Here is a 15,434-nt window from a genome sequence, read left to right on the forward strand (position 1 = left end):
GAAAAAACCGTCATCCATTCATCCATCTATTTAAAAATAGATGGATAGATAGATTTTCTGAAGTCGTAGGCATCGGGCATTGTTCTAGGCACTGGGGTACCATGGTGAATCCAATAGACAAACATCGTCAAGCTCGAGGAACTTAACATCTTCTGGGGGCGTGTAAACAGGATGTCAGGTACTGTTGAGTAAAGAGCAGAGAGGGGGTGAGGGTCAGAGGCAGAGAGCAGAAGGGACGGGCTCAGCCGACACGGTCCGTGCGCCTTCTGACCCGTCACGTCCCCTTTTGCCATTTTGTGTGACTGTCGTGGGTGGGCCGTATCAGCGTCATTTTCTGGTGGTGACATTGCTCTGTGGCTGTGCCAGATGTCACCGTGAGGGGAAGCCGGGTGAAAGGTACGGGGATTCCACCACACGATTCCTTACAGCTGCGTGTGAATCTGCGATGACCTCAGAACAAAAAAAGCTTCTTTAAACAAAAAGTGATCTTTGACCAAAGCCCAATAATAATAATAATAATTCCCATCTCTCGAATATCTGGAGAGACTAGAGAAGCTGGTGGTTAACGGCCCTTCAGGCTGACAGCCTGGGTTCGAAACTCAGCTCCAAGTGTGACCTGAGTTAAATTTCATAAGCATTCCGTGCCTCGGTATTTGCATCTGAAAAGTGGGCTCACAGTGTTACCTAACCTCCTCTGGTTGGTGTGAGGATGAGATGTTTATGAGCAAGAGCCCCACCTGTGCTGTTGGCTGTTTGTCGTGATGACTCTGGAAGGTTCTGGAAGGCTCTGGAAGGCTTCTGGAAGGTTCTGGAAGGCTGGAAGGTTCTGGAAGGCTCCTGGCTGGTCTTTCACGAGCGTGGAGCATTGCCTTGTGTAATCCTCCCGGAGCTGGGATTGGCAGATTGGGGTAGGACTCAAAGGGTGTGTGTGTGTGGCTGGGGGTGGTCCCAAATGACCTCCTCTGGACCCACCGAGAGGTGGGGCCCAGCCCCTGGACACCAAGGCTGCTGGGAGCTTGGCTCTGCAGAAAGTACAGCCCCTGTGGGAAGGCGCCGAGATGTCTTATCCCCCCACATCCCCCAGGTCTCTGTGGAGGGAGGGGACGGCGCGTCCTGCTGCCGCCCTGCTGAGAAACCAGAGCTGAGAGTCTGCATCCCAGAGTCAGGATGTCAGAGGGTCCCTGTGCCGGCTGGGAGTCCTGCTTCTTTTCCAAGCCTGCCCTACTTTCCTTTCGTCTCAGCCCCAAGGTTTGTCCCAGCAAAGATCGGCTTGTATTTCCAGAAAAGGTTCTTCTCTTCCTCGAGAACAGACCCCAGCTCCTCACAAACCGGAAGCTCGGGGCCCAGGCCCTGGAAAGGATGGAGGAGAGGGTCAGTGCTCCTGTCGTCTTTGATGGTGGGAGGGGGCGGGGGCAGCACAACTCCTGCTTTATGGGAGAGAAAACTGGGGCCTCCGAAAGGAAAAGCAACTCACAGACTCACAGAGAGCAGCAGGGCAGGCTGGGGCTGCGTCTCAGAAATTCTCCTAAATAACAGAGTTTCCTCTTGCAACCCAGTAATGCCATCCTTCCTTCCCAGTCCTACCCACCTGTGGGGCCAGACCGCCTGGGTTCACATCCGAGCTCTGTGCCTCACTTACCCCATCTGTAAAATGGGCACAAGAGTAACACCTGCACCGTAGTGTCATTGCCACGGTGAACTGAATTAAGCCATGTGAGGTTCCCTAAACAGTGCCTGGCTTTCTAGATACTCTGTCTATGTTAACTCTGATTAGCAAGGTTGTGGTTTACAAGGCAGTGAAGGGACCAGTGGAACCTCAGAATTACTTAGAACAGATAACTGGAATGTAGGTTTCAAGTCATCAAGATTTGAGCTTTTTCAGAGGATTTTAAAATGTCATCTTAGTTTTGTCTCAATACGTTTACCAAGAAAGAGACCACGAGGGATCCCTGTGGAAGTCAGGGTCTCGGCTCAGAAGCTGTTCGGGGCCATCCGGTTTGTGCTCTCGGTTTCGCTCGAAGGGGTGAGGGGCGGGCTCACAGGTTAATGAGGGAGGGGCTCCTTCACTCACCTTCGGGCGGACCACCGCAGGGGACCAAGCAGATTCAGCATCTTGGAAACATTTCCCACACTGTGTGTGTCTCTGCTTCACCAAGACCCGACCCCAAATGCCCCAAACCAGGGTCTCTGGCTGATGGAGTAGACGCTGTGGCCCCTGGACCACGGCAAGCCCAACACCCCAACGGGGCGTCTTCAGAGTGCGCAGATGAACGACAGACCAACCTCTGAGGTCTCCAGTCTGCTGAGTGGAAGCTCATACGAGAAGTCTGAATCTGTAAGTGGAGGCTCAAGGCAGGGGGTCTCAGTCCCTGACCGCACACCCAAGTACCTGGGAACAGGTAAGACATACTGAAGCCGGATTCTACGCCCAGCCTCACAACCTCCGAGTCTCTGGGGTGAGGCCGGGCATCTGTACTGTCAGAGCTCTAGGAGATCATAAGGGACAGTCAGAGCTGGGAACCACTGTGCGGGGGATGGGCGGTTTGGGGTGGGACCAGCTGGAGACAGGGTCTCCTGGGCAGTCGAGAACCAAATGGTGAAGGGAAGATGCAAGACCCCTGCCGCCTGCCCCGTCCTCCCCCTCCCCCAGCCCGTCTCATCTCCGCCTCCCGCCCACCCGGCTTTTCTTCTCTCTCAGCTCCCGCCCTGCTGGACCCCTAAGCGTCCCACCAGCTCGTCAGTCTCCGCAGGTCTCTAATCCACAGCTTTCTCCTCCACCTCTGGCACCAGCCATCTGTCACCCCTCCCCCGCCTTTCTCTGTTCTCTTCCCTGTGTCCCAGGCAGGACCACACATCCCGTCCTGCGATGCCGCCTCCTTCCTGGCCTTTAGTCCAGGCTTTGATGCTCAAGAGGTGTAAGGCTGCTGCGGCTACGGAGGGAAGAGAACCAGGCTCCGCCGTTGCTCTTACCGATTAACTGATGAGGAGCACGTGAGGCGTTGCTGAAGCAGCCTTGCTCCCACGCTTGCTGGGGGTCCCCCCGCAGGGCATGTGAGCGCACAGGCGGCCGCTGCCCGCCCCGCCGGGCTTTCAGGCCCCGCTGAGAACCTCCCTCTCGAGGCATGCTCAACTGCACTTTCCCTCCTGTTGCGACAAGGACCTGGGACGTTCAGTGCAGTCCCGCTGGGCTGCCGTCCCCCCGGGCAGGGGGCACGGTGGTTTGGAGGATCTGCTAAGAACGGGGGTCGATGACACCCCTCCAGGAGTAAAGGAGGTGACTGGGGGATGCCCCTGGGATCTCCAGGGGCCGTGGCTCTGTCCCCGCCGCTCTGGCAGTGCCTCCCCGGTCACAGGCGGGACTCAGACATTTGCCGCCTGCTCCGTCGTCCGGTTCTGCTTCACAGGAAGGATCGGGCTGGGCATTGAAGCGGGTACGGGCTGAAAAGCAAACTGCTCATCTGTCTATGTTGGGAAAGGGGAGAAACTTCCCCAGCAAGGGCCCTGGGGCAGATGAGGTTTCTTGGAGGGAATCTGCCGGAACTTGCGTTGCTTGGAGAGGCTGTGCGGCTGAATTTCAGGAGGGAAATCGGCGTGGAGCTGTCCTGGGTTCCCTGTCAGGTCTGGGTGCTGAGTCGGTTGACAGCAAAAACCATAAAGTGAATAAAAATACCAGCTTGTATTTTTTGTTTTAAAGTGAGTTTTTTTTTAAATTAATTTATTTATTTTTGCTGTGTTGGGTCGTCGTTTCTGTGCGAGGGCTTTCTCTAGTTGTGGCAAGCGGGGACCACTCTTCATCGCGGTGCGCGGGCCTCTCACTGTCGCGGCCTCTCTTGTGGAGCACAGGCTCCAGACGCACAGACTCAGCAGTTGTGGTTCACGGGCCTAGTTGCTCCGCCGCATGTGGGATCCTCCCAGAGCAGGGCTCGAACCCGTGTCCGCTGCATCGGCAGGCAGACTCTCAACCACTGTGCCACCAGGGAAGCCCCCCGCTTGTATTTTTGAAGCGCCTTTCAATCACCCCCGGTGTGGGCTGGATGCTCTGAGACCAGCTTTAAGTGTGAGGGAAGAAAGGCATTTAATGATTCTCAGACCCGAGCTCACGCTGTGGCCTGGGAGGCTCTGAACCCGCTCTCTTAGGTCCGCTCAGAGCTGCTTCTCAGACGCCCCGTTCCCTTATGAACTTCAGGAGGGACATGGTGGTCCTTGAGAGGTGCCGAGAATCTCAGCGTTGGGACTCACCCCAGCACGTTAGCAGCCCCTTCCCTTTTCACGGAAGGAGAAAACGTGGCCCAGAAATAAAGACGTGCTTGTGGTCACGCAGAGAATGGGGACACATGCCCTGCCGCCACCTCCCTAACCCCCGGGGAGACCACCGACCCCAGCTCCGAGACGCTGGGGACACACAAATACCTAAGACGCCATTGAATGTGCGGAAGGGGTGGCATCTTATATTCCGAATGATTTTTTTTCTTCTGAATGTAGACATCTGGTGTCCTATAAATAAAATTGAAAATGTAAATATTGTAAAACTCATTAGAGAGTGGTTTTCGGTTTGGGGAGGGCACGGGTCAGCTGCTACCCCACTGCACCTTGGTGGTGGGAAAATACCACCCTACACGCGGGCGCCCTCGGCCCCGTACGCTGTCCCCCTTGTCACCGCGGTGGCCAAGCTGAGCTTTGTCTGACGAATAAACGTTAAAACCTGGGTCAGTCGTCTCCTATTCATTATCTTGCGTTAACAGTTTCTAAGAGCTACCTAAAAGCCTTTCTGCTTTCATTTTGTACATGGAAAAATCGTGGAGGGAGAATATCACGCTTTCTGTCGTAAGAACAGAGATTCCCATGCACACCGACCAAGCCCACGATGTGCACCCAGCCAGAGTCCTCGTATCAGGTTTACACCGCTCTTCAAAAGACATTTTCTGTTCGAGACACGTTAAACAAGCTTTATTTAATAATGCTCGATTTGACTTATCCAATTTAAACATTTGCTCTGATCAGCGACCATTTGATCTGGGCTTCGTTTTGGGCTGCAGAATCATTTCTCTGGGTTATTTTTCTTTGGTGCAAGGTTGGTCCTGAGGGCAGAATAACTCCTCTCGAATTCTCTGTGTTTCTCTAATTCGAGCTGCGGGTGGAAAGGAAGAGAGCCATAAAAAGCCCGTACTGCGGGCTGCTTTTATAATGTTTACATTGCGCGTCCTCACGTCTGTCTGGCTGAAGACAGGCGATATCATTTAAAAGACTCCTCCTAGCCCGATAATTATAAGGAGATTTTTTTTTTTTAAGTTAGAGCATCAGAACGTAAAGAAACTCTCAAGTTGGTGATCTTTTGGGGGGATGTCGTCTGCCATCTGCCATCTACTTCCCCCCAGTCGGGGATTTTTATAACAATCGCATACACCAAATGGCCGTCCATTAAAAGTCAGGGATTTTAAGACACTGCAGAGGAGAGAGAGTTTAATATCTTAATTCACCCTGTTTTAGAAGAGGAAATGTCGCTTTGATTTCGGCTGACTTGGGGGACATTTCATATAGACCTTCTGGTTATCGTTACTATTCTGGTTCTGATTTTGCTATCGTGATATTAAAACACAAACCTTCTTCTTAGGTTTTATCTTTGCATGCCGCCCTCGAAAATATCTACCTTGAAGCCGGTAGCCCCGTAAAGCGATTCATAAGGACACAAACTTCTGACAGCTTCACTCCCCAGGAGCAGCGCGGGGTAAGTCGGCCAGTGGGGAGGGTGGGAGTGCCTCTGGCCGTTATCTGAGCGACCTCCATGCAGGCATCTGCTCCCAGACCGGCAGGGAGGGGGGTCTTTCTCGGTGAAAGGAGCGTTTACAAGGGGCAGGCCAGCGCCTGGTTTATGGACCCGGCGGGGTGGGAGGCTGCGCCCCGCCCAGCCCACATCCAGGCCTGAAGTGTTTACCCCTGCGGTGATTTACATCACCCAGGTGTTCATTTGGGAAACATCTCGGCTCCGAGCTGACACGGTGATTGCCATGGACTTGCAGACTCCGGCATTTTTCTGTTCATAACGGTCTGGGGGCCAAGGAGACGTTTTAAAAAAGAAATGACCGGCCCAGAGTGGTTCGTGTCCTGTGGTTTTCACGCAGGAGGGCCGAGGGCCCTCTGAGCCCTGCACCTCTTGTCCTGCCCGGAAGCAGGAGATTCCCGGTGTCCCCGTCCTCAGTCAGACTCGTGTCGGCTGCACCAGGCTTCCCCACGGCGGTTTTAGCTCCTGGGGGCTTCCCAAACCAAAGGTGCTTTCCTCGGTCGGGATGCAGGTCTCGGGTACCACAGACACGTTCTGGAGGGCGCCCCTGTGGTTGGTGTGGATTTGTTCCACACGGACCGGCCTCCGCCGGGTGCTTACGTTCTGAAGGCTCCGCTTTATAGCAGCTTCTTTCACATTAGACGCACTTTCGGCTCACATTCTGATGTGACCGTGTGTTTTGTGTTTTGACCCTGGGTTTGCGCTGGGGCTTCCTAACACCTTTGTGTCATCCGAACGCCGAATTAAAACATGCCCCGAAAAATCAAGATTGTTTGTTTGTTTGTTTGTCAAAAACACAAATCTAAAATGTTGTTTTATCATACCCTTCCCACCCCTCTTTTAAAAGTTAGGCTTTTTATCACATATCCGTTTTTACACTTGTATCCATCATTTCTCCAGCCACTTCTGATAACTCTGGATGAAAAAGAAAATACATGTATTTTTGCCACATAGAAATATGTATTTGTGTAGGAGATAGGTGAGGATGATTGTAGGGAAATTGAGAATCCTTCTTTGTCTCTGTTTTCATCTTTACAAATACCTCTTTTACTGATCTAGAGAATGCTGGGCTGGTTCTAAGAGCTCGTTTCAATTTAGCTGTTTCTCTCTCCTTGACAAAATGTCTCCAAAACCCATCGTTCTGCCTCCTTACACAGTCTGCAGACATAAAGCATTTGGTCAAACGCTGGTGGCCATCAGAGCCGGGTTTAGCAAGTGATAGAATTCCTTCTGCGTTGACCTCTACGTTTAAAATAGTCTTTTCAAAGCCGGTGATTTGAATACTAACAAATTCACTTAAAAACCATTCAAATCTCCCCTGCCTGTACTCCTTTCTCCCATATTATAGATATGTAAACCTCCCCAACATAGAAAAAGATCACTGATTTGCCATTGCTAAACAGGGAGATATTTTCACCAGCAGCGACTGTTTAAAATTAGCAGCCCTGGGGCGAGGGGAAAAAATTCCAGCAATAAGACAAAAACCTTTGTTTCCAAATATCAGGTTGAAGTCCTCTCAAATGACCACGGACCCCCTTGGAAAAGGGCCGTTCTCTGTGACCACTCACAGCCTAATACCGAGAACTGTGGAAAATATCACACTGATACAAAGGAAAAGGTCCAATGCGTAGAAGAATGACTTTTGCCGTTGCTCTAGACTTCGTAACGGTGTGCGTTTGTGAATCTTTGTTCTGAATCTAAGACGCCTCAGCGTACGCCGTTTGCAGATACAGACACATGAAAATACGTGTGTCCACGGTCTATTTTAATGAACTGCCTGAGCGTGTTGAATTCTCGAACACTCTACGTGGCACCAATGCTGTTAAGGGCACAGTTTCACTAAACTACCCGACTCATTTATTTTAAACTCCGCTGGAACTGCTCCCCCAAAAGCAGGTGACTCTAGAGAGATTTTTTTTTTTTTCAATTCTAAATAACAAGAGGGATAAAAGTGAATGTCATTCGATGAGGTCTGAACGTTAAAATGTAAGAGAGAGTGAGCCAGGGTCTGGTAAATGGCTAAACAGATTAGTAGCCTTACTTTTTAACATATAAACATCTGAAACCCGTTTCCTGTTTAAGAAGAAGGGAAAAAAAAAAGCCTAGGTGGATGACCTCGGGCACTTTTTTTTGATTAACAAATGTGAATTGTACATCACGGTGGAAAAAAAAAAAATGGCCCACGCTTGGTGGTCTTTCTACAGTCTGTATACGGGAGAGAGAGAAAAAAATACAAAAATAAACGTTACCTTCTCACTTTCCGGGTGGGCGATGCCATTTCTGCAGCGGCGTCCAGGGGCTCTGGCAAATGTTAAGGCTGTCACCGCGGACAGAATCCCCATGGTCTGTGTACCTCCATAGAGTCCGAGGAAAAACATTCCCTGCATACTTGCCGGTGGGTCCTATCTCCAGGCCTTGGGCTCAGCCCGGCAGGCTCGCGTCACCCGGACGAGCTGCTGGGACACAGCTAATCTAACCCCTCGCCTTCCCGGGCCAGCCCTGCAGCAGGGTGCAAACTGGACCAATTTACTGCCTCAACCCGGAGGACACAGAGAGTTAGTTGACTCTCAACCTTAAGGAAGAAGCGCCAGCTGTAGTTTGTTCAGCCGAAAAGAGCTTAGGGGTTCTGACACGTTCTGACAAGATACATTTTATAGGGTTTGTGCTAAAATTTGATACTGGAAGTTGGGATTCCAATTTTATGTCTCGGATGATAACAAAAGCAGCTGGGACCTTTAAGAAATGTGTGTATTCCTTCCATTGAGTTACATAATAAAAACTATTTATGTCAAACACCTTATAAGGGAAAGATTTGCCCGAATGTCCATATAACATAGAATACTTTTTTATATTCAGATAGGAAAAAAACCCATTATCAGTGTTGCCTATTAGTTTGGGTTTGGAGTCTTAGATGTGTGGAGGCTTTAAAATTCTAAAGTCAGCATATTCTTGCTTTCATTTACAAATTCATTGAAGCGCTTCTTTTTGGTATTATTTCTGTATATATTAAAAAATCCCAAATGCTGATACATCATTTTTTTCCAAGTCCTTCTGATGAAAAGACACAAAAGAAGGGCACCATTTTGTGTTGTTTGATTTGATTTTGACAATTTCCAAGCATGCGATAAAAAGAGTCACCTGTCCTTAATCATCGGTGCTTCTTTTGTTCTCCGGAAGCAGTTGTGGCTTTGGGTACAGACTGGCCACCAGAGCATCCCTAATTGTGATGAACAAACGGGGCAGGGGCTCAGGAGGACTCTTTCCCAGGAAAGGAACAGCGACATCGCAGCTCAAGGCCACATCCGCAGCCAGGTTTCAGAGGGGCTTACACTCACCTCCAGCCTTCCTGGGGACATCACACCAATTTTACTGCCAAATGGACAAGGCTTCTTGCTGAGGCCAGTCACTTAGGAATGACCTGCAGCCCTGCCAGGCGGCTTATTAGGAAACCCCAGCTTCCTTCTTATCTCGTCTGCTCAGACGAAGAGCAGAACCTGATTGGGATGAGGAGAAAACCCCAATTAGCAAAGCCAGGAGATGTCCATCTGCCCCGCAGCCCCACGCCTGGGTCAGGTCCGCGCGGTTTCCTTTGACTTACGGGGCGGGCGCGACAGCGGGTTGATGAGAAAAGCCCATTGCAGTGGGAACCGTCATCCAGATGCCCTGAGCTCCCGCCCTGGCCCCCCCATGGCAGGACGGCACCCCTGTCTGTCAGGGGTTGAAAAGCCCACGGGGGCAAGTGCAAAACCCGTGTCCCTCATGCCCTGTTGGAAGCAGCCGACGCCAACTTAAACTCGGCCAAATGCCAACTGAATTTCTTTTGTTATTAAGTCACCACTTGAATGTAAAGCCCCCAAGCAAACACAATTTTAAAGAATAACTTCCTATTAAGCCTCTCCCTTCTCTTCTTTGTCAGAGAGTTTCTTCAGCCTAAATGGAAGCCATTTCCCTTTTCTTTTCAAAGGAGAAGTCCACCGGGCGTCACCTGGCGTCCTCTGCCAGCTTCACCCCCAAGTACCGGCACTTATAATGGCCCTAAGTGCTCTCTGGGTCGATGGCCATATTCCATATGCTGATTTGACGTCGCTTACACGACCATTATCAGAGAGAACCGTGCTCCAGGCAAGGGCTGAGAAGGGCATCTGAGACAGTGTGAAATTTGAAATAAAAAGTGTGCAGGTCCAGAGGATTCGGCAGACACCTGGAACATCTCCCCTCTTCCCAGTGACCCTCATGGTGACTGTCGTCACCCACACTTCGCACAAGAACGTGGAGAGACAGAAAGACGAGCTCTGTCTCACAGACAGAAGGTGGGTTGACACTATTGGCAACGCACAATAGTGAACGCGCTGGAACCGCCAGCCTTCGACGGGACCTGTTAGATGCTAAGAGTCTTTCCCCACAGACTGTCAGCCGTGGCGAAAAGCTAATCTGACCCCCCACAGTGACCCCCAAGAGGCAGGCATTCTCACTGCCTGCATCTCATAGAAGAGGAAACTGAGGCAGGGAGCTCAGGCCATCTCTGAAGCCCAGACTGCTGGAAGGTGACAAAGGGATGGGCTCAGGAGCCACCGCCAGGCCGTCTGCCAGCAAAGCCGGGTTGCAGCCTCTGTGCTGTGACATCAGGGTCCAGGATCATCAGTGAAGGCCCAGGCCAAGCCCTAGCCTGTCACCTGGGCGAGCGACTCTACCACCCTGAGCCTCGGTGTGCTCGCCCGTAAAGTGGGACGGAAATGGTCCCCAGCTCGGGGAGTTGTTTGAGAGCGCATGAAACGGGACAGGCAAAGTGCACGTCACATCGGAGGTGCTGCACGGTTACTGGATGCTGACCGGGGTTGGGGGGGACGGAGCGGGGGTCTCAGCCCAAAGCCCGTTCCCCTCCCGCTGAGCGGGCCGCAGGCTGTCAGGCTTGGCTTGGGGATCCACCTGGGAACCTGGGTCGTGTTCTCAAACACCGGCAGAGCAAAGTGGTCGGCGCGCATGCAGCAGGGACCCCACCGCAGCCGGGCCTGAGCCGAGCGGCCCAGGGTCTGCCCCACGGAAGTGCTGGGCGGCAGTGGATGCTCCGGGGCTGCAGGGAGGGACCGTGCAGAGGCCTCGGGCCTCAGGCTTCACTGTGGGAGTCACATGACGTGTCATCACATGACAGCACAGGGGACCCCCCCCACACACAGGTCCCCTGCCCACTCCCAGCCTTTTGCCGCCCTGGCTGCCCCCTGGTTTCTGTTGCATCTGTTTGGACAGTAACCCCCTGGGGGCCGCCTCCTTCTCCACTCTGTTCCAGCTTGTCGAGGGCCGCACAACGAGCCGCAGGAACAATAAACAGCCTTCCTTCCCGAAGCTGGCTCTGCTGGGGGCCGGGACGCTTCCCGACCACCGGCCCGGCAGCGTGGCTGTCGGGGGCTTGGGCTTCCAGTAGAGCCAGTCCAAATCCTGCTTCTGCCTCTGACAGGCTGGTTTTGCTTGGGCCAGTGGCTTGCCCTCTCTGGATCCCACTTCCCCCTTTCGTACAAGGGCAGCAGGGATGGAGAAGTGCTGGTTTGCAGGAAATCAATTGTCGTATTGCTGTTTAACTCCGACCGTAAAAGGAAAACACCTGGATGTATTGAGAGCGATCACGCAGTTTTTAAAAACGGGGTGCCACCTCCTCATAAGAAGGGCTAGAGAAAGAGTAAAGCAGAAGACACAGCGAGGGGCACAGCGGTACGTGGGGGGGATTCTGCCGTCAGGAAAGCTGGGTTCGGATTGTGTTTTGCCACTTACCTGGGCACATTGCTTAACAGTTCTGGACTCCTTTCCCCATCTATAAATGGTGATCCACAAGTTTTCCTCCTACCTGCTTCCTTTAATTACCAGCTGAAATCTCCCGCCACAGACAGATCACCTTAACATAAACACACCGTTCTCCGGGGCGCTAGGATATTCTTAAAGTACCCACATACATGTAAATGGCAACATTTTGCAAATACGAAAAACTGGAAATAATAGACTGGTGGGATTGCGGGTGATGATTTTTTTTTTCTCTTCTGTAATATACCGTTGGTTGATGTCTTGTATCTTAAGTTTCTCTATGGATTTCTTTTCATGCACATGGACCTGTGACTAACCCCACCTCCTGCCCCCCCAGTCACAGTCCTGTGGAGATGCCCCTGGGCCTTCGCCTCTGAAGTGAAAGGACCCACATGAACTCAGACCTTTACTGGGAAGTGGACATCTTGGGAAAAGACTTTTTTTTTTTTTTTTTTAAATTATCATGAGTTCTTTGGAGGACCATAGCTTTAGTAGTAAGGGATTTATTTACAGAAGCTATGGGGAAAACATTTCTGCTGATTAAGGACATATGTAAAAAAGAGAGAGCGAGAGAAAGGCAAAGCACAGATTGTCACATCAGTCCCGGAACTGTATCATCTCTTCAACCCACACCCGTGAGTGGTGGAGGGAGGTGGGTGAAACGAAACCACAGATGTCAGGGCTGCAAGGCACCCGGGACCCGTCTCATTCAGGGCCCTTCTGTGGAACGTGCGCACGAGCCCTGTGGGTGTGGCTGAAGTGCAGGTGTGAGTGTGGCTGAGCTTGGCCCTCATGAACCGGCAGCTGGGGGTGCCCAAGTCGCTGATCCGTGAACCACTCAGAGTGGCCGGGTTTAGAGAACGGCATGGATTTCACCTGCTTGGCAGGCGTGGCTGCCCAAGCTCCTCGGTTCCGAGCAAGCGTTCTCGACTTGCACCACACTTTTCTTTTCTTTTCTTTTCTTTTTTTTAACGTCTTTACTGGAGTATAGTTGCTTTACAATGGCCTGTTAGTTTCTGCTTTATAACAAAGTGAATCAGCTATGCATATACCTATGTTCCCGTATCTCTTCCCTCTTGTGTCTCCCTCCCTCCCCACACCTTATTTTATTTCTTTCTTTTTCTTTTGGCCGCGCAGCATGTGGGATCTTAGTTCCCCGACCAGGGGTCGAAACTGCATCCCCTGAAGTGGAAGCACGGAGTCTTTTTTTTTTTTTTTTTTTACATCTTTATTGGAGTATAATTGCTTACAACGGTGTTAGCTTCTGCTTTATCATAAAGTGAATCAGCTGTACATATACATACGTCCCCATATCTCCTCCCTCTTGCGTCTCCCTCCCACCCCCCCATCCCACCCTCCCTATCCCACCCTCCCTATCCCACCCCTCTCAGTGGTCACAAGGCACCGAGCTGATCTCCCTGTGGGAAGCACAGAGTCTTAACCACTGGAACGCCAGGGAAGTCCCGGACCGCACTTTAGAATCAGTGTGATTTTGAAAAACCCCAGCGCCTGGGCTGCACCCTAGGCTAATTAAATCCGAATCCTTGGGGGCTGGGCCCAGGCACTGGGACGTTTTCAAAACTCCTAAGCACTCTGAGGACGAAAGGTCTAGATGCTGCCTCTCTCAGGGCTGGGGAGGAGGGAGCGGAAGATGGATTAGTGATGTCTGCCAGGAGGGAGGCGTGGTGGCCTTCACTGAACAGGCATTCGCCCAGGATGAGGGACTTACCCGAGATGCTGCTGCGGCGGCAGAGTTAGGGTTAGGAGCCAGATCTTCAGACCCTCACCTTCAGAGTCCAGCTTTTACTCAAGGATGACACACAGACAGAGGTCCTTGTCTGCAGTACAGTCCTCAGGCCTCCTGGTTCACGTTCCTGGTGCACTGCTTGGCCACAATCGGTCGGGTACGGTCTGATGTTGACCTGGGTCAGCCGTGGTGGGGTCCGAGGTGTGGTGAGCAAGGTGTGGTGAGAGGCTGAGCGATGCCTTGAATGTCACCCCAAAGACAGGCTGGGGAATGGGGCGCATTAAGTGAGCCCACTCTTGGGGATCCTGGAAGTTTGCAAGGAAGGGCTCAGACCCTGGTGGGTTGCCCGAAGAGTAGCGTTAACAGATCCCAGTCAATCAGGGCATCGAGATCAAGAACGTGACTGAGGAATTCGGTATTTTTTCCACATGCATTGAGGGTAGAACTCACAATAGAGACCTTCTCTGGGGAGAGTTTAGGCTGAGAAGGGGCAGGGCTTCTGGGGGGGCCCCTGGGTGCTGGGAATATTGTATGTCTCTGTTGAGATGTACACACATGTAAAACCGTCAAGCTATAAATGTAAGATTTGTGTACTCTCTGTACTTTCCTGGATGTAAGTTAAACATCAAGAAAAAGAAGTTAAAAGCAAGAAAGGTAAACCTATACAATACATAAAATGGTTGAAAAAACGTAGAAACGCAGAAATAGAGCTACAGATTAATAGGAAAATGACAAGCCAATAGAGGGGGAAACATGTCCAAAAAATTAGAAAAAATCAGAGGCGCAATTAACAGAAAATGAACCAATAAAGCAAATCACATCAAATATGCTTATTGTAAAATATAATAGCCCTTAGTTAGCCCTTTGACGAATTTCCCTACATTCTTGTCATGATTTAGTGCTGCTTGTGTGTTGAATTCCATACAGGCACGGGGACGGCCCTGTAATCTCTTCAGGGTTTGTCTCAATCTGCTCTGGGCTGGAGGAAATGTTGAAATTGATCAGGTGATGGTTAAGGACTTGGATGGAATATTTCTTGTAAGGATTTGAGATCTCAGAGGTCTTCAGCATGGAGAATCCACGAAGTAGCCAGGATGGATGAAGACAAAACCTGAACAAGGCTGACAAAGATGTAACGAAAAATAAAATCAATACTAAACTGTAACGTGGAAATTCCATTGCAGCTTTTCCTCCTCCCTTTAATGTATCAAATATCAAATCCATCTTTGTAAATGAAAAAAACCTATTTATTTTTTGGACCAGGGGACCAGGGAAGGGCCTGTTCTTCCAGGTGAGCCGAGCGCACTTTGCATCGGGAAGTGGCGTGCAGGTGATGACAGGGAAGCTGAGAAGGGACCCTGGTTTCGGGGTGGAAGTGGAGGAGTTTGGACACCATTTATCGTTACTGGCCAGACACTCCAATGCACATGTCTGGGATCAGAAAGAGACAGAGTAAAGGGGGCACGTCAGGTGTGGGAAGGAGTCTTGGGAACAGTCCCTAGAGAAGCAGGTACAGCGACAGGGGCCTGGCAGCCAGAGAACTCAGGGTTCCTCAGAGAAGGGTGGCAAGGGTGGGCACCCAGAAAAGCCTCCCCTGACTCTGCCTGTTCTCACTGAAGTGTCTCTCCCGGGGAACACATCTGACTTTCATTCACAATGAGTGGTGATTCACAAAATGCCGTCCCCAAGAGGGACGGAAAGATAGTGACAGAAATTCATATGTAGGTGTGAATGACTGCTCGCAGGGCCCCTTCTCCAGCCCAGGACCGAGGAAGAGCTTTGGGAAAGCCAAAGGGGGCTGGCTGGGGAGGGGACAGAAGGGGGACCCTGCAAAGCAGGAAGAGTGGGCCCAGACCAAAGTCTCCACCGACTTGGAAGGGGCAGAGCCCTTACAGCGAGCGCAGGGGAAACCCTGGGTCAGTGTTTGTTCTCGTCATTGGCACAGAGCACGTGGATGAATTTACGCATCCTTACTGTTTCTGAGTCCCTTTTAGCTGGGTTCTGAGTCAGTGTCAGAAGGCCCTCTGTGGCTCCCAAGTCCACTGCAGCCAAGACGGAGCAACACACTATGAACACAGGCCCTGGGAGAGGCTCAACCGTGAGCCCAGACCCAGGGGG

General features: G+C 51.4%; 1 long non-coding RNA gene across 1 annotated transcript; it reads right to left on the reverse strand.

Moving 5' to 3' along the window:
* Positions 1-5,065: 5,065 nt before the first annotated feature.
* LOC309976806 lies at positions 5,066-9,420 on the reverse strand. Its single transcript, XR_014327004.1, has 3 exons — positions 9,378-9,420; positions 9,115-9,273; positions 5,066-5,128 (listed from the first exon to the last, which is right to left on the reverse strand). It is a non-coding gene; the product is annotated as an uncharacterized lncRNA (long non-coding RNA).
* Between the last annotated feature and the right edge of the window lie 6,014 nt (positions 9,421-15,434).

The sequence above is a fragment of the Leucopleurus acutus genome (genome assembly GCF_964270905.1).
Source record: "Leucopleurus acutus genome assembly, chromosome: 20".
Classification (NCBI taxonomy): domain Eukaryota; kingdom Metazoa; phylum Chordata; class Mammalia; order Artiodactyla; family Delphinidae; genus Leucopleurus; species Leucopleurus acutus.